Below are 26,409 nucleotides of genomic sequence, written 5' to 3' on the forward strand. Positions count from 1 at the left end.
AGTAACTGGCAGAGCAGAGAGACCTGGATCGGAGGGTCTGACTCCCTAGCACATGCTCTTTCTGCTGCAGGAGATCAAGTTCACCTGATCACTCAGATCTTGTCTCTGACAACGTGGGAGTGAACAGCGCTAAGGCACAGAACCCAGCCCTTCAACTTCACGTGATTCACACACATATTCAGCCTCGATCTCCCACAGCATGTGGGAAGCTGGTGTTCCCACTGGTGTTGTACATTTCAAATGACACGTGCACCGAAGGGCATGGGTTCGGGAGGAAATGCAACACTCCCAGCTATGTGTCTACACTGGACTTGGGTGGCATGGTGAATAATCAGCCCCACAAAGCCACACCCAGGCAAACTCGTACAGACTTGGAAGCATGGGAAGGGAAAACAGAGGAAGTGGAAAATCTGAATTAAAGGCAACGGCAACAGGTCTCCATACGGTTATATGCTTTGCTGCTTCCAGAGTATTTTCCCACACATCTTGTTTTGGGTCCCATGGCAACCCTGGAGGGACAGAGAGCAGGTACAGTATTCACTACACTTTATAGAGAAGAAAACTGAAAAGACACCTATGAGCGTGTCAGGAGCATAGCATAGCTCACTAAATTCATTCATTCATCCCCTCCATGTGCTACCAATGCCCAGTGCCCATTTGATGAATGAACAAATGTAGCTCAGAGGCATGAAGTGACTTGTCCAAGGCTTAGGCACAGCTAGAAGAGGCAGAGAAAGCACTTAAACTTGGGTTGTCTCGCTCTGCACTTCACTCCAACAATGCCACATCCAAAACGGTGTGCGTTTCTATCCCCTTCGTGAATTCATGTATTACAAGTTCAGAGACCTGAATTCCCCACTTGATGAGAGAGGAACTTCTCATGCCTGCCAGCCCTGCAGAAACTTCTTCAAATAAATGCTTCCTGCCCCTAGAAATTATTACATCTTCTGGCACTGAAAGGTCTTGCTTCTCCAGCAAGCTGTTTCAGAAACCTACACTCCAGCACAAAAATACTCAGGAAAAGAAGAATGATTCCTGGGGATGATTTATGGATCAGACACGCCGTCTCAATCCTCTTTTCGCTACTCTCAATGGCATAGGCAGCTAGTTCGAGGAGGCAGGAGGACATTCCATTGCCAAAATCCCGTGGAAGTGAAGACCTGCCCTTTTATGGTAGGCAATCCCAGCGGCAGAAAATGTGATTTCTTCTGCTGAGCACACGAAGATGATTGAGGCCTGTCATTGCTTTATTCCCTTGTCACCAGAAAAATATCAGTTCAGAAGTCATATGCAGAAATTAGATCAAAACTTAAATGGGGGCGAAGGCGTTGCTGTCACTTGGGGAATCTCCCCCAGCTGAGGTTGCAGAAGCTCTTCCTGCATTGCCTGGGAGGCATCTGTCCCCGACTCCCCCGGTACTTGACAGATGCTTCTCTTCCCCTGGCAGGCAGAATCAGCAGAGTGTGACTCCCTAACTCAGATCCATCTTGGACCTCAGAGTTCCTGGCTAGATTCCAACCAGACCCAATCTTGAGGAAATCATCTTGGGAAGATGATTTGCTCCTTAGGGCAGACTCTTCGGGGCCAGCCACGAGCAACCTGGGATCCCCCTGGGCTTTGGAGAAAATGAGAACTCAGACTTGTCCCAGGTCTCGGGGTGGCTCTGGGCAATAGGTAACTCATGCCAGCAATCCAGCAGAGCAGCTGAGCTAAATGCTTTAGCAGTGTGGCTCCCCCATGGTTGATCGCCTCAAACCTCAAGCCAACAAACTGGATTGTAAACTGCATCGGTCCCCCCAGGTTGGTGAGTGGTCTCTGGAGAATTTACTGATACTCGCCAAAGTCATCAAGAGACTGACTTAGAAATCAGGAGGCCAAGTTGACCATTTATAATGAGGATGAAGCTTCCCAGTGGTGGTACCCCGGCCTGGAATCATGCAGGCGCCAGGACCACATGGCACTTTCATCAGCTGAACAGTCCTAGCTGACTTACTGGATGGGGGTCTCTTCAGTGTGTAGAGTCATAAGGCCCTGAGCAAGCTTCTCAAAGGGCAGCAGTTGTCTTAAAATTTTATCTTTCCCTATTTCGCAACATTATCCAATTTTTAAATCTCAAACACTCCATCCCCAGGGAAATGGTTAAATGAATCATGGTACATCCATACAGTGAACACAGGCAGCCAGAAAGTGGCAGAGTGGTATAAACAGTAAGATTCCATTGTTGTTTCTTTTTTAAAGAATAGATTATACAGATATAAACATACTTGGAAACATATGCTTTTAGACATGTTTAAGCTGGAAAGAAGTACAAGAAACAGGAGAGAGAACTAAGGAGGAACAATTAATTTTCTCTTGATATCCTTTTATTCAGTTTAACATCTTTATAACGGAGCATCTATTATCTTTACATTTTTTTAAACAAATCCTATCCTTCAATCTTTTTTCCGAATGCTGTCAGCCCAGCACCTGTCCCACCTGACGGTTGTCTGGATCACTAGTTGCCCGGTGAGCTTGCCCTTGAGCTTGGCGGGCCCCAGTGACCTGTGACTCCGAGGCACCTTCCCGGCCGCAGATGCAGAGGGGGAGCATTCAATCAGTCGACCCCGTTATAGGCCGGTGATTCACATGGCCGTGTAATCACTTCTTCCTAGAAACAGTGATGAGCAGAGACCTGGGTCAGTTAAGCAGGACAAAGCCACATTATTAATGCTCCTTTTGATCATCTTAGGACATGCTGTCAAAACAAAGGATGTGGAGTTATTGTTTAATGGTTACAGAGTTTCAGTTTTGCAAGATGAAAAAGAGTTCCCTGGAAAGATGGTGGTGATGGTTGCACAACAAGGAATGTACTCAATACCACTGAATGTGCACCTAAAAACGGTTAGGAGGGGGCCGCCCCGCGGCCGAGTGGGTAAGTTCGCGCGCTCTGCTTCCGCCGCCCGGGGGCTCACCAGGGTCGGATCCTGGGCGCGGACATGGCACTGCTCATCAGGCCACGCTGAGGCGGCGTCCCACATCCCACAACTAGAGGGACCCACAACAAGAATATACAACTATGTACTGGGGGGCTTTGGGGAGAAGAAGAAGAAAATAAAAATAAATAAATAAAGATTGGCAACAGATGGTAGCTCAGTTGTCAATCTTTAAAAAAAAATGGTTAGGAGGGTAAGTTTTACGTGATGTGCATTTTACCACAATTTAAAAAAATGCATGCAGATAGCCACTCTTCCATTCAACTTCACTTACTAAATCACACTCCACACATCCATTAAATCACAGTTTATTTTTTTAAAAGGTAACAAGAAAATAAAACAAAAACAAATCCTCTACCCCTTTTTTGTGTGTGAGGAAGATTGGCCCAGAGCCACCATCCATTGCCAACCCTCCTCTTTTTGCTTGAGGAAGATTGGCCCTGAGCTAACATCCGTGTCCATCTTCCTCTATCTTATATGTGGGAGGCATGCTGCAGCATGGCTTGATAAGAGGTGCATAGGCCCATGCACAGGATCCAGGCCAGTGAACCCCAGGCCGCCAAAGTGGAGCACCTGAACTTAACCACTATGCCACATGGCCAGCTCAACCTCTACCCTTTTTTTTTTTTTTTTGAGGAAGATTAGCCCTTAGCTAAGGAAAACTGGCCCCAAGCTAACATCCATGACCATCTTCCTCTACTTTATATGTGGGATGCCTGCCACATTATGGCTTGTCAAGTGGTGCATAGGTGCACACCCGGGATCCGAACTGGTGAACCCCCGGCCGCCAAAGTGGAACACGCGAACTTAAACTCTGTGCCACCGGCTGGCCCCAACCCCTACCCTTTTTTTAATGCATTCTATCTGAAAGCAGAACCAAGGACAGCCACTGGGATTTTGGCAAACTAGGCCCACTCCCTCCTCAAAACAAAAGTCTTTCATTATATGACCCAACTCTAAAGATAGCTTTTTCTCCCTATTACAGGATGTTATTTTTAAAAGGAAAGATTTTTGTAGGACACTAAGAAGGGAGCCATTTGTAACCTTCTTGTAAAAGACCAGGACAAAAGAAAATTAATTGTAAGCCCTTGAGGGTGACAGACAAATAATGCGCCAAGATGCATAAAACGAAACAGTGGCCCTTCCTGAGGGGCCCGAACAGACATCCCAGGAGCTTCTCCTGCAGGTCATTGCATCCGTGTTTTCTCGTCAGTCACTCATTAACATCCAGTCGTCCGGCCATGTCACAGAGGAGATGTGCCAACTCAGAAAAACCGGGAACGTGTGGCAAGTTCTGCACGTAAAAGAAGTTTACTGTTGCAGGATAGTAATCTATCTGGTGAGTGGAAAGGACAGGCTGGCCCTTGGTCCTTTTCCTGATTTCCAGTTTAAATCTGAGCAGACCACAGGTCTGGAAAAAATGCTTCTCTTCTCAGAGATTCTGGAAAAATTATAAGTAGGAAATATTTTGAAAAATCTTTTGAGCCAAGAAATGGCACAGGTCCACATCCACTTTGCCACCCAGAGGCCGACTGCTTCATTTGCTGCTGCAAGAATTCTCTCAACTTCCCTTCTTCAGCCTCAATTTTGTCATCTGTAAAGTGGGGTGATAGCAGTGCCTACTTCACGTGGTAGTGGTCAGGATTAAACGAGCTAACACTGGCACAGCGATCAGCACAGAACCCGAAACATGGCACTCAAGCAGTGTTAGAGATAACGCCACAGTCACCATCACCACCTGTGTTATTTCAGGTGTTCCCAACTGTGTCTTTGCCTCAGTCGCAGCCAGCTCTTTGCCAATCCCACTCTCTCTTAGTCATTATTTATTGTTGATTTGGAAATATTTTCCTTGGCCCTGTTTTTTGTCCTCTCTACAGATTTCCCCATGTGTTACCCAGTTTACTTTACCAGCAAGAGCCTGACAAGGTCATTTTCACAATCCCCCTATCTCATTAGTGATCAGCGAACTGGATGCCACAGGGGCTAGAGGTAATTATGGCTTTACCTACAAAATAGCTGACCTTGAAAAGCTGTAGTTGAGAGGCAGAAGTAAGTTGCCCAACCATCCTGGGTTGTCTGGGACTGAGAGGGCTCCCAGAATGTCGGACTTTGGGTGCCAAATCTGGAAAGTTCTAGGCAAATGAGGACAAATTGATCACCATGGGCAGAAGAGCAGAATGTAGGCTCTGGAGGCTAGATTCAATTCTGATCCTGCCACTTCCTAGCTGTGTAACTTTGGACAAGTGACTTAACCTCTCTGACCCTTAGTTTTCTCTTCTGTGGAATGGAGATAGTAAAAGTATCTACATGGGACTGCCGTGAGGATTAAATGAGTTAATAATGTAAACAGCTCAGGATAGGGCCTGGCACATAGTAATTGCGTGATACTTGTCACCTACTATTAGTGAGTCAAAGTTGTGTAACATCAACGCATAATCCAAATGGACAATAAAATGTCTGCTGACCAGACACAATCTAATCTGGATCTTTAACGAATTTTGTTTGTTTCAGCACTTCTCTTTTGACTGGAAGATACGAAAGCAGAACAATACTTTGCTCCCCCCAAATGTAAAGTCCAGGCCCCATCTTTGGTGTCATGTCAGTTTTAGCCTAAATCCCCTACATACATCTGCTGTACGTATCTGCCGTTGCTGGCCAGGAGCCATCACTGCTAATGGTGATCATAACTACTCCCAAGCAAGGCCCTTGTTCCTGGATCAAGAAACATCCAATCACCTTTACACACTCTTCTAGAATCACAGACCAGGACAATGTAGCCCTCCTTTAACCAGAAAACTCCATTATTCAGAACCTCCTCTCCTCCCAAACATGCTAGTTTATCAAGACATTCCTGTACTAAACAAGCCAGTCCTAGAGATGTATTTACATCACAAAGGTAACAGATAGTTGCTATGGGTTGAAGTGTGTCCCTCCAAAAGATACTGTGGTGAGGATTCTGCAGCCTGTTACAGCGTGTGGGTTTTTCGCCACACCACCAAACAGTTCTCCAATACCCGCTGGGTGTCCTACAGCTTAACTCAATTCTAGCACTGTCTACCTGCAGATAGCATTGGATCCCACAGATAAAGGCTCAGTCCTATAAGACAGTCACCTCTCCCAACACTTCAGACACCAATGGCAAGTCCAGGCTGTTCCCTGCGCTTCTGACCAATTAGCTATAGACTGACCAGCTAGAGATCAGAGGTTCCAATGACCCCTCCTTGGGTTCGATTAATTTGCTAGAGTGGCTCCCAGAACTCAGAGAAACGTTTTACTTGCTAGATTACTGGTTCATTTTAAAAGGCTATAACTCAAGAACAGCCAGATGGAAGAGATACACAGGGCAAGGTATGTGGGAAGGAGAGAGGAGTTTCCTTGCTCTGAGCACACCACTCTCCCTGAATCTCCGTGTGCTCACCAGCCCAGAAGCTCTCTGAACCCCAATCCTTAGGGGTTTAATCGAGGTTTCATTACATAGGCACGACTGACTAAATCATTGAGTATTAGCAATTGAACTCAATCTCTAGCCCCTCTCCCCTCCCTGGAGGTGGCGGGGGAGGGGGTGCGGGGGGGGGCGCGGGGGGGGGGGGTTGAAAGTTACAATCCTCTAATCACATGGTTGGCTCCCCTTAGCAACCAGCCCTGATCCTTAGGTGTGATCCAAAATTCACCTTATTACCTTCACAAAAGACATCCTTGTCGCTCTCATCACTTAGGAAATGCCCAAGGGTTTTAGGGGCTCTGTGCCAGAAATGGGAATGAAGGCCAAATACTGTATATATTTCTTTCTATTTTTTTTTTTTTGAGGAAGATTAGCCCTGAGCTAACATCTGCCTCCAATCCTCCTCTTTTTGCTGAGGAAGACTGGCCCTGAGCTAACATCCGTGCCCATCTTCCTCTACTTTATACGTGGGATGCCTACCACAGCATGGCTTGCCAAGCGGTGCCATATCCGCACCAGGGATCTGAAGCAGTGAACCCCAGGCTGCCGAAGCAGAACGTGCAAACTTAACCACTGTGCCACAGGGCCGGCCCCTATATTTCTTAATAAAAATCACAATATCGCAGTAGTCTTAACCCCCAGTACTGTGCATGTGACCTTATTTGGAAATAGGGTCTTTGCAAACAATCAAGTTAAGGCCATTAGAATGAGCCTTAGTCCAATATGACTGGTGTCCTTATAAAAAGGGAAATTTGGACACAAAAGCAGGCACACACAGGGAGAACTCCAAGTCAAGATGAAGGCAGGGATCAAGATGGTGCATCTACAAGCCAAGAAACACCAAAGAGTATTAGCAAACCACCAAAAGCTGGGGAGACGCATGGAAGATTCTCCTTCATTGCCCTCAGAAGAAATCAACCCTGCTGACACTTTGCTCTTGGACTTCCAGCCTCAAGAACTGTGAGACAATACATTTCTGTTGTTCAAGCCACTCGGTCTGTGGTACTTTGTTGCGGCAATGCTAGCAAACTAATACAAAAGTGAATAAAATCTTTCAGTACCTACCACATGCCAAGCACTTTATCTTCATATCATCTCCTATTATGTGCAGAACTCCATGCTGGGCACCATGAGGAAAGGAAAGATAAGGCTTAGATACCCAGGTGGTATTAGGGAAGGCTTCCTGGAGGAGATGGACCTTGAATGATAAGTAAGAAGACATGGATCAGTGGAGAGGAGAATAGGAATAATCCATGGGCAGGAACAGAACAGGCAGGCACATGAGACAGGATGGAAACAACAGGCACTGTGGGCAGTTGGAATTTGCTGGGGCCCAGCCTTCCTGAACGGAACTGGTGGGACAGACAATTGGAAAGTAGATTGGGAGTCAATCCTCCAGGGCAGCGAATGCCAAGCAAACAGTAAAGAGCCAATAAACCAGAACCCAACTACCTGGAGCCCTCAAAACAGATGCTTAGGGGCTGGCCCCATGGCCTAGTGGTTAAGTTTTTGCCCTCCGCTTCAGCAGCCCAGGGTTTCGCCAGTTCGAATCCTGGGCATGGACACAGCACCGCTCATCAAGTCACGCTGAGGCGGCGTCCCACATGCCACAACTAGAAGGACCCACAACTAAAAATACACAACTGTGTACCAGGGGGCTTTGGGGAGAAAAGGGAAAAATAAAATTAAAAAAAAAAAAGGATGTTTATTTTGTTTCTATGCTTTTTTAAAAAAAAGAAAGATGCAAAGTTTTAAGTGATATTAATGTATCGGATAGAATTTCTCTATTGAGGCACAACATATGTGAAAGCTCACAGTGCTTGGCACACACAGTAGGTGATCGGTAGATATATAAGCTAATGTTTTTAAGTGTTAGTGAAAGAAACCCTCCAACCCATGCTTCAGGACAGGAAATGATTCTGGAGGAATGGAAGTAGTCCTGCTGATGAGCATCGAGGCTGCCCCAGGGAGAGAGGCCCAAGGCTTCCTGGCCTACATACCGATCTACATCATCCTCCAGGAAGCATAGGACGTCCTCACCTGATTCGTATCCAAAGTTATAGGACCACCCAATAACCAGACCCCACCTGCGCTGATACTTCTCACGATTTTTTTCATGATCTTTCCTTTGTCTTGTAAAGAAATAGCTCGCATACCCATGCCTTATAAATTTAGCCCTACCCTCGACCCATTGCAGCTCTTCATTGCCCATGAGTCCTATCCCTATGCTACTCCCTGCTATTCTCTGAATAAAAGAGCACTGCTGCCAGACCTTGAGAGTCCAAGAATCTTTCTTTCAACTCCTCGGCTCACTGAGCCCACATCACTACCACGACCTCAAGCTATCTGAGCATCAGACTTTTCCTCCTTTTTTGCTAAAGAGGGTGCTCTCTTTAAGCTGGATATGTCTGTCTGTGAGAAACATGATGCCCTGTTCATTCATTAAACAAATGCTTATCGAGAATCTTTTAAGTATCAGGCACTGTTGCAGGCACTGATGATGGACACTGGAAACAAGACAGAAATGTCTCTGCTCTTGTGGAGGTTCCAATGTAGCCAGAGAGCCAGACAACAAACAAGGAAACAGATCAACGAGTAAGCAGGAGGATGGCTGATAGCAATAAGGGCTATGGAAAATAGAAAGCAGGGTGATGAATTCATTCACTGTTTATGCAACAAGATGTAGTAGCATCTGCAATGGGCCAGGCACTGTGCTAGGTGCTAGAGATACGTCAACGAGCAAAAGCTGACAGAGATCCCTGCCCACTGGACCTTATGTTCCAGCTCCTAGAGGTGATAGAGAGTGTAGGGGTAGAGGGAGAGATTCTATTTCAGAAGCAGTGGTCAGAGGAAGCCTCTTTGAGGAAGAGACTTTTGAGCTGAAGAGGAAGTCTCTCCAAGAACCTGGGAGGCAAATCTCAGATGCAAAGGCCCTGGGGCGGGAAGGTGGCTTCCAGAAATGGAAGGGAGGCCAGGGGAGCCAAAGCAAAGCAGGAGGGAACTGACACTTTCTGGAAATATCCAAAGGTTCTCAAACTTCCAAACTGCAGTGAGGCAGAGGAGCCCTGGGACACTGGACATAGGAGTGGGAATGGAGAGGGGATGGTTTTCACTTCCATTCTCCACTCACCCATTTTTCCTGTGCCTGGAACAGAAGCCTGAAAGGGACTCATCCAGCTTTCCAGGCAAGTGAGGAAGCACTGGGGGGCCACCACCGACCAGGCCAGGAGCCAGTCTCCCCTCTCCAAACTCTGGAGGCTTCCTCTGCCAGATGCATTCTCTCCCCTTTGCTGAAGAGAGTCGAGGCACCCAGGGCAACATGCTATAACAGTTACACCAGATCTTTCCTGCCCCCAAGCTCCAACCACCTCTCACTTCTCAGCTTCCTTAGAGCTCAGAATTTCCGTCTACCCCTAGGTGCAGAATCATGTGAGAGGAACTGTGTTTTGATCTGCTTTTTAGGTCTGTTTGTTTTCTCCACCTAGGGAACTCCCTCCAGCCCCAAGCAGCCTAGACAAACCCACTTTCATTCTTGTGTATTTCCCACCTCTGGGTGTGAGGCTGTCAGGGCAGCAACTGGCAGAGAAAGGCCTCTCCAAGGGCGGCCTGGCTGCCAAGGTGTAACAGGATGCTTTTCAGGGTAATTGACACTGGAAGTAGATGTCGGAAGTTATCCTTAATTTGCAGCTGACTGGCATTTCACACAGTGACAAAACTCACTGGTCCTCATGGTAAGGGGCCAGGTCAGTATTGCTTTTGCATCTCTGTCTCTCTGTGTCTCTCTCACACACACACTATGATTTGCCACCTTTCCTTTTAAAAACTTCAGAGGACAAAAGGGAGTTTGGAGCCACAAACCCAGAGCTGGCAGGCAGGGACAGGGCGGGTCAGGACCTTCACTTCAACAGTCCTGACACTCATTGCGTGTAAGAATGAGCCATCCTCCCTCGCCCCAGGGCTCGGCACTTCCTCTGCTCCGAAGCCACTTCTGGGAAGGCTCTCCTACCCTCAGAGTGCTGAGAAATTGGCTCCTTTCTTGAACTGCAAGAGCAGGGCTGGGGATAGAGAGGTGCCAGGTGAGAACTTGGAGGAAACCCAATCTTAAACGAGGTTGGACAGTTGCCTTTTTGGAAATAGCAAGTTTCCAGAAGCTGGTGGAATCAATATTGTCCTGATGAACAACCCTGACAGGGTCTTCTATAGAGAAACAGGGAATCCAGTGGAGCAGAGGCCCCAGTTCGTGGTCCTGGGAGGAGACAGTGAGGTCACCAACGGGTGGCTTAGAGAAGCTTCACCTGTCCCTCTAACCAGCCTCGCGAGCTGTGATGGGGACGATTGACTTATATTGACTGTTTCCCAATCTTTTCTAAAGGGCACGATCGCACTTCCACCCTCCATGTGGTCATCCTTTAAGCCCTCTTGGATAGAAATTTTGAAGCCACGCTGGTAAAAAGAAAATAATAATAATAACTCAGAACCTGTTATTGAAACCAAAGGGGGCTCCTTCTGGAGAGTTAAATCAGACTTCCCATCAGAAGTAGTTCTCTCACAGAGTAAGGTACATTCGCAGCAAATAGGAGACCATGCGGAATCATTTCTAGAGTCACGGCATCGCCGAACAAAGGGAAGCAGGAACGTTTATTTCAGATGGGGGATGAATGTTCAAAATGGAGAGGTGGGTATTTGCTTGCGCAGGCTCAGTTGGAAAACATGCTTCCACGCACCATGCAGATTACAGTAACAAGGCCTGAGCTCCTCCTGGAGAGATCTTAGCATTACAAGCAAGGCAAAGGTCGTAGGCAGAGCTCTAGCTCTCTAGCGAGCCTTGGTGTGGTTCAGGGTGGTTGGTGATTGCATCTCCTTAACATAACAAAAGGAAAAAACGGTTTGGAAAAACAGTTAAATGCTTCCAAACCCACCCTTGAGTTCCTCGGGGCAACTAGTCAGTGACAAAACCGCTCAAAACCTTCTGCTGTCCACACTCATAACTTCAAAATGTTTTACATTTATAGAACACTTCACAGTTTACACACCTCTTTCCCCATAAATTATTGATTTCAATTTCATGACAAACTTTTGAGGTAATAGGTAGGGGTGATTAGCCCCTTTTTACTTCAGAGGAAACTGATGCTCAGAGAGATTAGGTAACTTGGCTAAGGTCACCCAGCTAATACAGGAAGCGGTGAAATACAGACCCAGATCTGAGCATTAGGATTCTTAATTCAAAAGGCTTAACACCTCTTACCCCCTGCTCCAAGTCACCTCAGATCCACCTGGATCTCAGTGGTTGGCAAACGGAGACCACACGTGCTTGGGTCGGCCAGGGAAGACGGGGAACTAGCTTTCCCACCGGAGGTGGCAGTGCTGTGCTGTCAGTGACAGCCTTGTTACAATGATTAAATCGTCCTGTGTCCATGACAGATTGGAAGATTGGGAGGCAGGTGGACTATGAACCGGAGAGCGCCTGTGGGACAGCCCAACCACCGGGAGCCATCCATCACGGGGAGCTGGCAGCACCCGGATGGGCTCCTCCAGCACCTCTGGGGACTAGACAGCCAGGGGCCCTGATGAGCCAGACATTATCTCCTGCCATTTGCATCTAAAATTCCTCATTTTTTGACATGAATTGATGGAGGAGGCACAAAGAGGGGGTGTAATGGGGTTGGCACTTTCACTTCCTTTCTGACCCCATTTAGGGCAGCCTCCGGGGAGGGGTTGCCCAAAGGGTAAATGACTTTAGGTGCTGAGCAGGAATACAATTAGGCAACTCGGCCAGGAAGCGTCAGAGGCCTGTGGAGGGCAATTTGGCAGACTCTTTCAGACTTTCAATGAATGAATTTGTCCTGCAAATATATTCTCTCATGGGTCAAATGAAGCATTCACAGAGGCATCCATTGCAGCATTTGTCCATGGGTTGAACAAATGTCTGTTAAACACTGCAGATAGCAGGAAATACGCCGACGTAGCTGCCCTCATGAGCTTTCATTCTAGAAAGGAAACATCTATTCATTAAATCTTTACTGAGCCCCCACTATGTGCCAGGCAGTGTTCTAGGATACGGTTGCCAAAAACATACAGGCTGCCCAGTTAAATGTGAATTTCAGATAAACACCATATTTTTTTAGTATAACTATGAATCAAATGACCTGCCCTCTTGGGCTATAAGTATGGGACATATTTACACCAAAAAATTACTCATTGTTTATCTGAAATTCACATTTAACTGGAAAGATTATTTTAGTTTGCTAACACTGGCAACCCTATTCTAAGAACGTTGCTCGTAGGAGCAAAAGTTCAGAAACAACCTAAGTGTCCATCATTAGGGGACTTGTTAAGTAAATTATAGTAAATCCAAACAATGGGAAATTGTTACCAAAAAAATAATAAGGTAGATGTATATAATGATTTGGAATTATTTCTAGGATGCATAGTTAAGCGAAAAGAGGAAGGTCCAAAATAGTATAGAAGTTATGCCACCATCTGGGAAAGAAAAAGAAATATGGAGATATGTACGTAAACGTTCATCACAGCATAGACTCTCTTGGAAGGTGCCCAGAGATGGATAACAGCGCTTGCTTCTGCAGAAGGGGAACAAGAAAACTAGGGTGCCACAGGTTTCCTTGAATCAGGACACCCCAGGAACATAATCCCTCACAGAGTCATTCTCCACGCTCACCACTGCTCTGGTCGTGAGCTCAGAAGAGAAACCACAGCAATAAAATAAACATAAATCAAAGCCAACCACGTTAATGAAATGGATCCGAAGGGTCAGTGTGGCAGGCAGGACATTAGAATTCAGACAGCTTTAGTATCTTCCTGGACAAATTACTCGAATTGCTGTCAGAGGTATCCCAAAGTTCACATAAAATATGCCTCCTGGCTCATTGAGCTCCCGTTTCCCCAGCAGTAAATTATTAACTGAACAAGCTCGAGCTGGTACAGCTGTTCCCAACACAGGCCTGACATCCACACAGAAACTGCTCAATAATTTGTCCTTGAAGTGACCCAGTGTTCAATCTCGCTCTCCCTGAGCAGTACCCGGCTGCGGGCCAAGAAGCCTCCGTACAGCGTGCTGCTCCTTTTGGGAGCGGGGAGCAGAGTACCCATGGAGGGGCCAACGGTGGCCCTGCAGCCTCAGAGCAGCAGTCCGTAACCCAGGAGTCAGCAACCTGGTAAGGCCGAGGACACCAGGGGAGCCCACAGTGGCCTCTGGTGGGAAAGAGGCTCCGTGTGAGAAGAGAGCACAGGCTGAAGGGAGAGGGGTGGGACGAAGAAGAGAGAAGAAATATCAGCTTTGGGACAAAGTATATGATCTCGAAGAGCAGCTTCCACCTCTTTACCACCCCCAGCTCAGCCCCTGGAAGTCCTTCCAGTCCTTGAGGCTCAGCTCAAAGGACATTTCCTCCAGGGGGCTTTCACAGATTGCAGCAGAACAACAGTGCTACACAAAGAAATCATAATAGCTAACATTGGCAGAGAGTTTTACATGTGCCACCTACACGACCCTATTTAGTCCCCTCAATTCTTTCAGGTGGACATTACTTCCGCCCCAATTTTTCAGATGAAGAAAGTGAGGTACAGAGAGGTTTAGTAATCTGCCCAAGGTCACACAGGTGGCAAGTCGTGCAGCTGGGGCCAGACAGTCTGACTGAAGAGCCCTTACTTTTAGCCTCTCAGTGCTGCCATTTCCTCCTTCTGCCTCACTGTGTGCCCTCAAGAGGGTCAGACTTTTCTTCTTATGGTGTGGACAGTGGTGTTCAAGCTTCACTTCTCCACCCCCACCCCTGGGAAAGCTCCATTCAGCACAGGGACTATGTCTTACTCATCTCCCTGTTCCTCCAGCAATGCAATACAGTGTCTAGCCCATAGCAGCTACTTAACAAATAGTAATTCCCAAGGGGCCAGCCCAGTAGCACAGCAGTTAAGTTCACACACTTCACTTCAGTGGCCCGGGGTTCACCAGTTCAGATCCTGGGTATGGACCTACACACCACTTGTCAGGCCATGCTGTGGCAGGCATCCCACATATAAAGTGGAGGAAGATGGGCACGGATGTTAGCTCAGGGCCAGTCTTCCTCAGCAAAAAGAGGAGGATTGGCAGATGTTAGCTCAGGGCCAATCTTCCTCGGGAAAAAAAAAAAAAGCCACAATGAAATATCACTACACTCCTATTAGAATGACTAAAATAAAAACTACTGACAATACCAAATTCTGGCAATGAGAAAGACAATTGGAACTCATCCATTGCTGGTGAGAACACAAAATGGAATAGCCACTCTGGAAGATAGTTTGGCAGTTTCTTTTCAAGTTAAACATGCATATATTTACCCTATGACCCAGTAGTCCTACTCCTGGGCATTTACCTTGAAGAAATGAATATTTATGTCCACACAAAAACCTGCTCATGTATATTTATAGCATCTCTAGTCACAATTGATGAAAACTGGAAATAGCTCAAGCGTCTTTTAGTGGGTGAATGGATAAACTGCAGTACATCCAGGCAATGGAATACTACTCAGCAATAAAAGGAAGAAACTTTTGGGACACACAACTGGGATGAATCTCAAAGGCATTTACGCTGCTTGAAAAAGGCCAGTCTCAAAAGGTTACGTGCCGTATGATGTCATTTACATGCCATGCTCAAATGATAAAACTACAGGGATGGAGAACACATGAGTGGTTGTCAAGGGTTAGGGCTGGGGAAGAGGGGTAATAGCGGGAAAGCACCAGGGAGTCTTCTGGGGTGACGGAAAATCCTGTATCCTGACGGTGTGGTTATATAAATCTATATATGTGTCAAAATTCATAGAACAGATAATAACAAGTGTTGACGAAGCTGTGGAGAAATTGGAACTCATACACTGCTGGTGGGAATGACATGGTGCAGCCACTACGGAAAACAGTCTGGCAGTCCCTCAAAAATTAAACTTAGAGTTACCATACAGTCCAGTAATTCCACTCCTGGATATATGGCCAGGAGAATCAAAACATACACCCACACAGAAACTTGTACACAAATCTTCATGGCGGCCTTATTCATAGCAGCCAAAAAGCGGAAACAACACAAATGTCCATCTGACTGAGCAATGGGTAAACAAAATGTGGTACACCCATACAACGAACACTATTTGACAACAAAAAGGAATGAAGTACCGACACACGCTACAACACAAACGAATCCTGAAAACAGTGTGCTAAGTGAGAGAGACCCCACACAAAAGGCCACATATTGTGCAATTCCATTTATCTGCAATGTCAACAACAGGCAAATGCATAGAGACAGAGAGCAGAGTCACGTCTGCCAGGAGTTTGCGGGAGGGGTGCACGGCGAGTAACACTAACGGGTATAGGATTTCTTTTGGGAGTGATGAAAATGTTGTGGAATTAGTGGTGGTGGTCGTACAGCTTTGTGAATATACTAAAAGCCACTGGATTGTGCACTTTAAAAGGGTGAATTTTATGGCATGTGAATTATATCAACAAAAAATTCATAGAACTGTACATGAGCAGAAAAAATAGATTAAAAAAATTAAATTTAACACGATTAAGTATTGTGTCTAGAGGGCAGGAGCCAGCTCCTCGCCAGCCTTGTGTTGCCTCAGCTGCCTCCCGCACTAAATGCTCAGGGCAGTGTTTCGAAACTTGGCTACATATTGGAACCACCTCAGGGTCTTTAAAAACTTCTGATGGGGCCAGCCCAGTGGCACAGGGGTTAAGTTCACACGTTCCGATTCGGCGTTCCGGGTTTCACCAGTTCGAATCCCGGGTGCGGACACGGCACCACTTGGCAAAAGCCATGCTGTGGTGGGCATCCCACATATAGAGGAAGGTGGGCATGGATGTGAGCTCAGGGCCAGTCTTCACAGCAAAAAAGAGGAGGATTGGCAGCACATGTTAGCTAAGGGCTAATCTTCCTCAAAAAAAAAAAACTTCTGATGTCTGACAACCACCCTCAGACATTGTGACTTAATTGGTCTGGGGTGCAACCTGGGTATTGAGATTTTTTAAGCTTCTAAGGTGATTCTAAGGTGCAGCAAAATTTGAGAACCACTGGCTTAGCACATGGTTGATGAGCCACCATTCCAGGGAGCCAAAAGCTAGGCCCCCTTCTGCTCCTTCACCTCAGAGCAATTTGATCAGACTTGTCCTTGGCAAAGAAAACAACTACAATCATTCCCGCTGTTCACCATGCCAGACAGAAACCAAATCAAAACGTTCTTTCCGCTTCCTTAAGGGCCACTGGGCTCTCTGTAAACTGGTGGTTGATGAGACCATCCGCAATTCGGAAGGAGGATCTGTTCTGCAAGGCTCTGCCGCCTCCATCCTCCTCAGGTTCTCTCTGGCTGCCCCCATTGGAGCCGGGATGGGGAGGGGAGGTGGAGGGGGGAAGCCACTTAGCAAGCACCCCCTCGGTCAGCTGTAGCAGGCTTTCCGTGTTACCATCCCAAAGACACTCATGTTTTCAAAGAAGATCCCCTGCTAAACAAAGGCCTGAATGGCTCCTGATGGAATTTCCGATGCTAGGACGGGTGCTTTTGAGGGAGAGGGTCTCTTCCCTTGACTTCTCAGGCACGTGTCTAGACTGGCCCTGATTGTCTGGCTGGCTGTTTTCTTAGAACAGAGAATGAGATCCTAGGAACAGCATTCCATTCACTTACTGACATGTGGTTTGAATGGAAATTTCATTAGGCTGTGATTAGGTACTGCATTGTCCGTGGTGTTTATGGTCTTTGCAGGTCAGGCAATCTCACACTTATCTGAAAGCCCTTTTGTGTGGTTTCATGCAGGTGAGTCTTTCTCCTTGGCTTAGTTATTAAGACTTTTGGTTGCAGATTACAGAAACCACCTCAAGCAAGCTTAAAAAACAAGGTGTTTGCAATAAGATTATAGGTGGGACTAGGAAAAGTTAAGCCTCAGGGAGAGCAGGAATCTGGGCGGAGCAGGTCAAGATCAGGCAGTAGAAACTAGGGCCCGACCCCAGTGGTTGGGGAAATTAGATCTCAGAGAATAATAAGCATCTAACATTAATTGAACATTTACTATGTGCCGGGCATTTTTCTAAATTCTACATATATTAACTCATTTAATCCTAAGAATAACCCCATGAAGTTATTCTTACATTATTACTATCATGAAGTATGTTACTATTACTCTTCCTATTTTACAAATGAGGAAACTGAGGTACACAGAAGATGAGCAACATGTCCAAGGTCTTGCAAATGGCATTTGAATTCAAGAAGTCTGGTTTCAGAATCTACATATTTAACCACCAGGTGAATTGTGCACTCAAGAGCTGTGCAGCGGGCAACCTGTACACCCATACATGGCGGCCCTAACGATAGCATATGAACTAGGTCAGTGTTTCTCAACAGGGGCACTATGGGCATTGCGGACCAGATAATTTGTAAGGCAGGACTATCTCAACTCCATTTACTTAATGCCAGTAATAGTAAACCCCCAGTCATGACAATCAAAATGCTCTCTAGGGGAGAATACCGGCTTCAGCTGAGAACCACTGGGATAAATGGACACCCCCAAAAGGTGTCTACCTCTCTATGCTGGGAGCCCCTTGAGACATAATACCTATGTGCCTTCTTTTCCTCCTCCCCCACAGTTGGCCCAGGAAACTGTGCATGTACTCACTTCACCAGCGTAGGACGCGCACTGTCCCTACAACCTGAAGGTGCCCAGCGTCCTCGCGCACGCAGTGCCCCCTCCCCAGGATTTGGCTGGGCATCGAGTGAAGTGGGCATCTGTTTTTATCTCCCTGAGATGATAGGGATGACAATATGAGTCATACCCCGTAGATTCACCTCCAACAAGCTTTCTCGAGGGTACGACAGTTTTCACGGCTTAGGAATTTGTAGTTTTTGTTATGAAAAAAAGATACAACAGTAATTTTTTTTTAATTTTGGAAAAGAGAGAAGGACCTATTATAATCCTACCCCCCGCATAACTACTCTCAGTTTTGCACTTTTACCTCCGTCCCTCGTCTACACTCACTCGCACAGTGTACGCAGTTACAGTCAGAATGTGCTCTCGGGGCCGGCCAGGTGGCACAGTGGTTAAGTTCGCACGTTCTGCTTCTGCAGCCCGGGTTTCACTGGTGCGGATCCCAGGTGTGGACCTATGTACCTCTCATCAAGCCATGCTGTGGCAGGTGTCCCACATATAAAAGTAGAGGAAGATGGGCGTGGATGTTACCTCAGGGCCAGTCTTCCTCAGCAAAAAAGAGGAGGATTGGCAGCAGATGTTAGCTCAGGGCTAGTCTTTCTCAAAAAAAAAAAGTGCACTCTCTGGGGTTCTGCTAGCTTCACTTGACACTTATAAATGTTTTCCATGTTGCTTCGTGGTCTTCATAATGAGTGATTTTTTTAACGCCTGCATGGTGTTCCATTGCACAGATCTACTTTAATTTTAACCTATCTCCCAAGTGTTAAATGTTTAGCTAATTTCCAGGTTTATTGTTTTTTGGTTTTTTGCTTTATCAGTAACACTGCAATACATATTTTTAATTTTTAAAAAATTTTAAAATTTTTAAAATGTTTAAATTTTATTGAGGTCATATCGGTTTATAACGTTGTGTAATTTCAGGTGTACATTATTTTTATTTGTTTATTCATTTATTTTTATTTATTTATGTTTTTGAAGAAGATTAGCCCTAACATCTGCTGCCAATCCTCCTCTTTTTGCTGAGGAAGACTGGCCCTGAGCTAACATCCATGCCCATCTTCCTCCACTTTATATATGGGACGCCTACCATAGCATGGCTTGCCAAGCGGTACCATGTCCACACTGGGGATCTGAACCGGGGAACCCCGGGTCACTGAAGTGGGAACGTGCGCACTTAACCGCTGCACCACTGGGCCAGCCCCAGGTGTACATTATTATATATCAGTCTCTGTACAGACTGCGTTGTGCTCACCACCAATAGTCTAGTTTTTGTCCGTCACCATACACATTACCCCTTTCGTCCTCCCTCCCACCCCCGTCCCCTCTGGTAACCAGTAAGCTGTTCTCTTTATTGATGTGTTTGTTAATCTTCCACATGTGAGTGAAATCATATAGCGTTTGTTGTTCTCTGTCTGGCTTATTTTGCTTAACATAATACCCTCAAGGTCCATCCATGTTGTTGCAAATGGGACGATTTTGTCATTTTTTTTTGGCTGAGTAGTGTTCTATTTATTTATATACCACATCTTCTTTATCCAATCATCAGTTGATGGGCACTTGGGTTACTTCCACATCTTGGCTATTGTGAATAATGCTGCAATGAACATAGGATGAATAGATCTCTCCGTATTGTCGATTTCATGTTCTTTGGATAAATATCCAGTAGTGGGATAGCTACTACTATCTATTACTAATTACTATAGTAGTGGGATTGTATTTCTATTTTCAATTTTTTGAGAAATCTCTATACCATTTTCCATAGTGGCTGCACCAGTTTGCATTCCCACCAGCAGTGTATGAGGGTCCCCTTTTCTCCACATCCTCTCCAATACTTGTTATTTCTCATCTTGTTAATTATAGCCATTCTGATGGGTGTAAGGTGATATCTCCTTGTAATTTTGATTTGCACTTCCCTAATAATTAGTGACATTGAACATCTTTTCATGAGCCTGTTGGCCATCTGTATATCTTCTTTGGAAAAATGCCTGTTCATATCCTCTGCCCATTTTTTGACTGGGTTTTGTCTTTCTGTTGTTGAGTTGTATGAGTTCTTTATATATTTTGGAAATTAACCCCTTGTCAGATATATGATTTGCAAATATTGTCTCCCAGTTGGTGGGTTGCCTTGCAGAAGCTTTTTAGTCTGATGCAGTCCCAATTTTTTATTTTTTCTTTCGTTTCCCTTGCCTGAGTAGACATGGTATTCAAAAAGATGCTGCTAAGACCGATGTCAAAGAGTGTACTGCCTATATTTTCTGCTAGGAGTTTTATGGTTTCAGGTTTTACATTCAAGTCTTAACCCATTTTGAGTTAGTTTTTGTGTATGGTGTAAGATAATGGTCTACTTTCATTCTTCTGCATGTGGCTGTCCAGTTTTCCCAACACCATTTACTGAAGACACTTTCCTTTCTCCATTGTATGTTCGTGGTTCCTTTGTTGAAGATTAGCTGTCCATAGATGTGTAGTTTTATTTCTGGGCTTTCAATCACAAGACACGTTTATGTGTGTGTGTGTGTGTGTGTGTGTAAGATTGGCCCTGAGCTAACATCTATTGCCAATCTTCTTCTTTTTGCTTGAGGAAGCTTGTCACTGAGCTAACACCTGTTCCAGTCATCCTCTGTTTTATGTGGGATCCTGCCACAGTGTGGCTTGACAAGCTGTGCTTGGGTCCACGCCTGGATCCGAAACTGTGAACCCCAGGCTGCCAAAGTGGAGCATGCGAACTTAACCATTACGCCACCAAGCCGGCCGCTGGAATACACATTTTTATGCATGTAAATATGCTTCTGTTTTAATCATTCAGATAATTCCAAGAAATGAGATTATTGAGTCAATGGGTGTGGACATCTTTATGGGCCTCGGTGGCGCACAGTTCCATATCACTTTCCAAGGGGTGTGTACCAATTTACGTACGATGTTTCCAGTAGCCTCTGAGGGTGCCAATTTCACTACAACTTCACCAGCATTAGGGCTCTCATTTTAAAAATTAATCCATGGGGCCAGTCCTGTGACTGAATGGTTAAGTTCGCACACTCCGCTTCAGCGGCCCAGGGTTTCACTGGTTCGGATCCTGGGTGTGAGTATGGCACCACTTGTCAGGCCATACTGAGGCAACGTCCCATGTGCCACAACTAGAAGGATCTACAACTAAAATATACAATGTACTGGGGGGAATTGGGGGAGAAAAAGCAGAAAAAAAAAAGAAGATTGGCAACAGTTGTTAGCTCAGGTGCCAATCTTTAACAAAAAAACAACTAATCCATCCACATATGTGAAATGGTGGTATTTCAAGTTGACTTAAATTTGCACTTCTGTGATTTCATGCATTTTCCTGGTGCTGTTTAGTATTTGTATTCCTCCTTACATTAATAAATTGTACATAGTGTCTGGAATGGGAATTATTATCCTTATTTTACACATCAAAACCGCACTCAGAGAGATTAGGTAAAATTGCCCAAGTTCACCGAGTTGGTCAAACTTGTAAAAGTTTTGAACGCTTAGTCCGGTGCTGTTTCCACCCCACGCCGTAGCTTCCCCCAGCTCAGACACTCTCAGTGCTGAAATCAGCTTGTGGGATACAGTTCCTGCCCAGGAGCAAATGAGGAGCTGGGTCAAAGGGCCTCTGAGCTCTGTGGTTAATACCCGTCTGCCTCCAGGTAATCCGCCTGAGTCAAAAGAGGCACCAGAAGGCAGCCCCCTGGGAGGGATCCCCACACCTGGGCCTCTTTCCTTGCCGCTTCCTCTCGAGGTCTTATAGAAGGAATAGGGGATCTCCCAGTACTTCACCTCTGATAAATTCCTTAGGTAGTGATTCCCAGACCTGGCTGCTTCCCAAAATCCCTTGGGAGAACCCTTCCCACTTCCCAGGCACAGATTCCTGGCCTACGGAATCAGAATCTCCCAGGGCTGAGGCCTGAGCATCTAGTTTTTGCCCCCTCCAGATCATTACTAGGCCCATTTCTAGGTTTAGAACCCACTGCCTGAGAGTTCATAAGATCACGCAGGGTGCTTGCTAAAAACACAGATTCCCAGCCTACCTTGGGTCTGGTGTAGGGCCACAGAATTTCCATTCCAACGGGCACAACATCCACAGAGCATTCAGAAAGGGGACCTTTGGGGATTGTGAAAGGGCCCCTGCAGCCACTGCTTTTCCAGTTTAATCAAAACATAGACAAGCCTCAATTGGAAATGTCTTCCTTCTTCCCAGATAACCAGCTAGACTTCCTGTAAATCCAGTTTTCTCGTCTAGCTCAAAGCATTAGCATAAAAGCATTGGAGAGGGAAGGGAAAGGAGACCAGCTTTCTGCCCAGGAGAGAACTCTCCCTCCCAGCAGAAGGGGGCTGCGCGGACAGGACAGCGTGGCAGGTGGTGTTTATCTGCAATCACGGGCTATTCACCAAACTCCCAAACCGCCTCTTAGATGCAAATTGTTCATCAGCATCATCACTTAGCCATTCATCCTGGGAATTGATGGCAGCAGCTTAAGTTGCTTTTTTTTTTTTTCCTTTCCCAAATCAAACTCCGAAAGAGCCAGCAGAGCCTGGGAGCCACACAAAGGCACCGCTTCCTCTGTGACGGGGACAGGACACCACCCTGAGGGTGGTCCACCAGCCCCCGGACTTAAAACAAGGAGTCAGCTTGATCTGCTTCGGCAAAATCACAAAGACGTTTTTACATAAGTTCCAAAATATTTCTCCCTTTATTGGAGGTGAGGAGGAAGGATAGTTAACTTCACACTTTCAGCAATCTCCCTGTGTCACTCTCCATCAATCCAAGAGCAAGAATCTGAGGTCTCAGCCCAGACCAAGTCACCTGTGTATCTAACTCTCCTTGTTGCAGATTCGCAGCATGTCGGAAGCCGACAGCCCTGGAGACAAAGGGCTAGTGAAACCACAGTGCATCCCTACGTCACTACACGCAAACATTGCTTTTGAGGTGGCAAAAGCCATGAAATGTAGACAGCGAGGGATTACAATCACGGTAAAAAAATATATATATCAAATTGACAAAGATTAAAAGAAATTCTAATAGCCAGTGTTGGCGAGGATGCAAGAAGTGGGGAGCCCTCTCTTTTGTACTTCCTGGAGGTCAACTGGGCAATTTGTGTCACAAGCCCTAAAAATTAGACAAACCTCATGCCCCAGCAATCACAATTCTAGGAATTTATCCCAAGAAAAAAAAGCAAAAGCGCACAGATATTACTTGCAGTGATATTTGTAATATTTAAAAATGGAAGTGACTTAATGTTCCAGAGTAAGGGAATGGAAATTGTAGAATTGACACACAGTGGGATCTCAGGAAGCTTGTAAAAAATAATACTATATAATAGGAGTTGGCAAACCACCCCCACAAGCCAAATGGACCTGGCTTTTGCTTTTATAAATAAAGTTTTATTGGAATACAGCCATGCCCATTTGTTTATGTATTATCTGTGGCTGCCTTCATGCTACATGAAAATAGTAATTATAACAGACCTTAAGGCCTGCAAAGCCTAAAATATATACTATCCGGACCACTAAAGAAAAAGTTTGCCAACCTCTGCTATAGAGGAATATCTAAAAATGTTTATGATATATTGCTAAGTGAAAATAAAAAATCAGGTCACCGCATGATACCATTTTTGTTATGTATAGAAATAAGACTGAAACTCAAATAACAATGGTTCTCTCTGAGTGCTGGGCTTATGGGTAATCAGATGCATCTGGATGTTTCTGACAGGCTTTTCTGTTTTTCACGTTGTCCATACTGGTCACGTATCGCTTCTATAATTGGCAAGAGGGAGGAGGAAAAACTAAGAGTAACTGCGCATTGCATCACACATGGGGCTGGTTTCAGTGCCACGTTCCGCTGTCCTCTCCCGACCCCATCCCAACTCCCACTCCCATCACTATCCCTCCCCCAAGTCCCTCCTTCCCCCACCCCCACCCCAATCTTGCCTTGCTCGGCAAAGTCCTCACTCAAAAGAAAAAGGAGAGGATTATTCTAGGCAAGGGCCACACGAGCATTTGCAAGTGGGGACACGGGCTTGGGGAGAGGGACAAGGGGAAAGAAGCAGGGGGAAGAGGGGGATGTGGTTTTTTTTACTGACTTTGCCTCTGAATTAAAAAGACAAGCCTTAATAACGTAGGTATTCAAGGCCCTAGGCCATTCTCCAAACCAAGAATTCCTGAGCGTTGCCACAGTCTAGCACACTGGTAAGCCCCTGTGCCAAGGTTGCAAATCCAAGTACAGTGCAGCATTACAATACTGTGAGGGGCCTCCTTCACGTACCCATTCCTGAGAGCCTTCACTGGTCCCAAACATAGTCCTACCTCAAGAACAAGCTTGGAACTTGAAAATAGTAATAATAACCTCTTAATAATAAACTCTTATACTTGCACAGCACATTACAGTTGCTAAATCTCTTTTATATGCTTATGTCATTCTATTTCTCCTTAGTCAATGTATAAACAATTAGACATCATAAGCACCTCCTCTGCACATCGTCCCATGGGAAGTGTAAAAAACATAAGCATAGCACAGTGGCCCGCAATCACATTGCACATCAGAATCTCCCGGGGAGCTTGAAAAAATACAGATGTCAGAAGCTCCGGGGATGAGGCCCAGTGATCTTTAAAGCTCCCCGAGCGAGCCCTCCCATATGCAAGGCAATAAGTCCAAGTGATTTCAATAGGTTGTTCTGGAACTTGGCTGCACTTTAGAATCACCTGGAGGGTCTAAAAATCGCAGAGCCCAGTCTGGCACCCAAACCGATTAAATCAGATGCCTGTCGGGGGACCCAGGCATTAGTATTTTCTAAAGCTCCCGGCTGACACGCAGTGTGCAGCCAAGGTTGAGACCACTGAACTGAAGGAATTCAGAGGTGATAAGAGTGCAGCCTAGAGTGGCCAAGGAATGTTTCTGCTGGAGATGGGATGTGTGCCATGGCTTCAAGAATGAGCAGAAAAGAAGAAAGGAACTTGAGGGTGGAGAGCAGCATAAGCAAATATTTGGCTTAGGCAAAAGATTCATAATGAGAAATAAAGCTGGGAGCATGGGTGGGGCCAGATCCTGAGGGGTCCGGAATGCCAAGTAAGGGGTTTAACTTATACCTAAGAGGGAGTCATAGAGGATTTTGAGCAAGGAAGTGACTGATTTAAGATTTGGGAGAAGATAAATCTGGGAAGAGATAGCAAGTATGAGATAGGCTGGAGCCAGGGGGACCAAAGAAGAGATTATTAAAGATTTTCTAATGAGATAACACCAAATCATGGCAAGGGTACAGAGAGAAACACATTCTCACATACTGCTGGTGGGTATATAAATTGGCACAGCCTTTCTGGAAGGTACTGCAGCTCCAGCCCTTAGAGTGCCTTTGTGATAACTGGAACAAGATGCCACCACCGCCAAGTAGACACAGCCCCATGCCACAGTGCATGGCTTGGCAAGCAGAGTTGAAGCTGGATTTTCAGCCCCATCTTGCTCCCCTTGACACTGGCCCCCATGTGCAACAAACAACCATCACAATCGTCTGCAGCAGCCCTGCTAGACGGCAAGTTCACAAAGTCGTAGGGCTACCCATCATCAGCCTCAGCTATGGAGCATTAAACATGAAGCATTTAGGGGTTTTTCCTGCACCGAGCCAGGTTCACCCAGGGCTACATGTTTCTTGGAAGTGCCCAAGAAAGCAGTGAGGGTTCTGGAAGAACTTGGACCAGGGCAGAGCATAAGGGACAAGCATCCTTGATGACCTATCCAGTAGATACTCCCTCGTCTGCCTTAATTCAGAACCCTGCTTTTGTCACACAGCAACGTGCCCAGCACCAAGCATGACTCAGGATTGGTCTAAGCCACTCCTGGTAATTGCTGTTCTGTCTGCCAGCGATTGGTGCAAGGGAGCACACCACAGTTCTAACTACCAATGATAAGAGGATTTGCCTCCCCCAAAAAAGAAAAGTATGTGAGGCGGAAGCCCTTTTCGTGCCACCACAACCCTCCATCCTTGGTTCCTATTTGGAAGGCTGTTTTGTGAGGATGTGATGTTCGAGCTGTGGCAGCTACTTTACAACCATGAAGAATCTCAGAGATTCTCAGAGATCCTGAGCCAAGAGAATTTCAAAGATTCTGACTCAGCGTCTTGGCCTTGCTGAACTGCTTAACTAATCCTGGAACCACCTACCTCCAGACTTCATGTTTTGTAAGATAAATTAAACACCTTTACACTTTAAGTTACTGTTCTTTAAGGTATCGTATTACTTGCGACTGAACACATCTGAATATCCACAAATTAATTTGCCCAAACAAGAACCTAATGAGCTCCTACTTGATACTAGAGATTTAAA

The 26,409-nt window shown here is 45.9% G+C and overlaps 1 long non-coding RNA gene across 1 annotated transcript; it reads right to left on the reverse strand.

The window, feature by feature from the left end:
• Positions 1-585: 585 nt before the first annotated feature.
• LOC139073882 (uncharacterized) lies at positions 586-22,288 on the reverse strand. Its single transcript, XR_011522989.1, has 3 exons — positions 22,125-22,288; positions 7,480-7,612; positions 586-2,647 (listed from the first exon to the last, which is right to left on the reverse strand). It is a non-coding gene; the product is annotated as an uncharacterized lncRNA (long non-coding RNA).
• Between the last annotated feature and the right edge of the window lie 4,121 nt (positions 22,289-26,409).

Source organism: Equus przewalskii, chromosome 10 (genome assembly GCF_037783145.1).
Source record: "Equus przewalskii isolate Varuska chromosome 10, EquPr2, whole genome shotgun sequence".
Taxonomy (NCBI): Eukaryota; Metazoa; Chordata; class Mammalia; order Perissodactyla; family Equidae; genus Equus; species Equus przewalskii.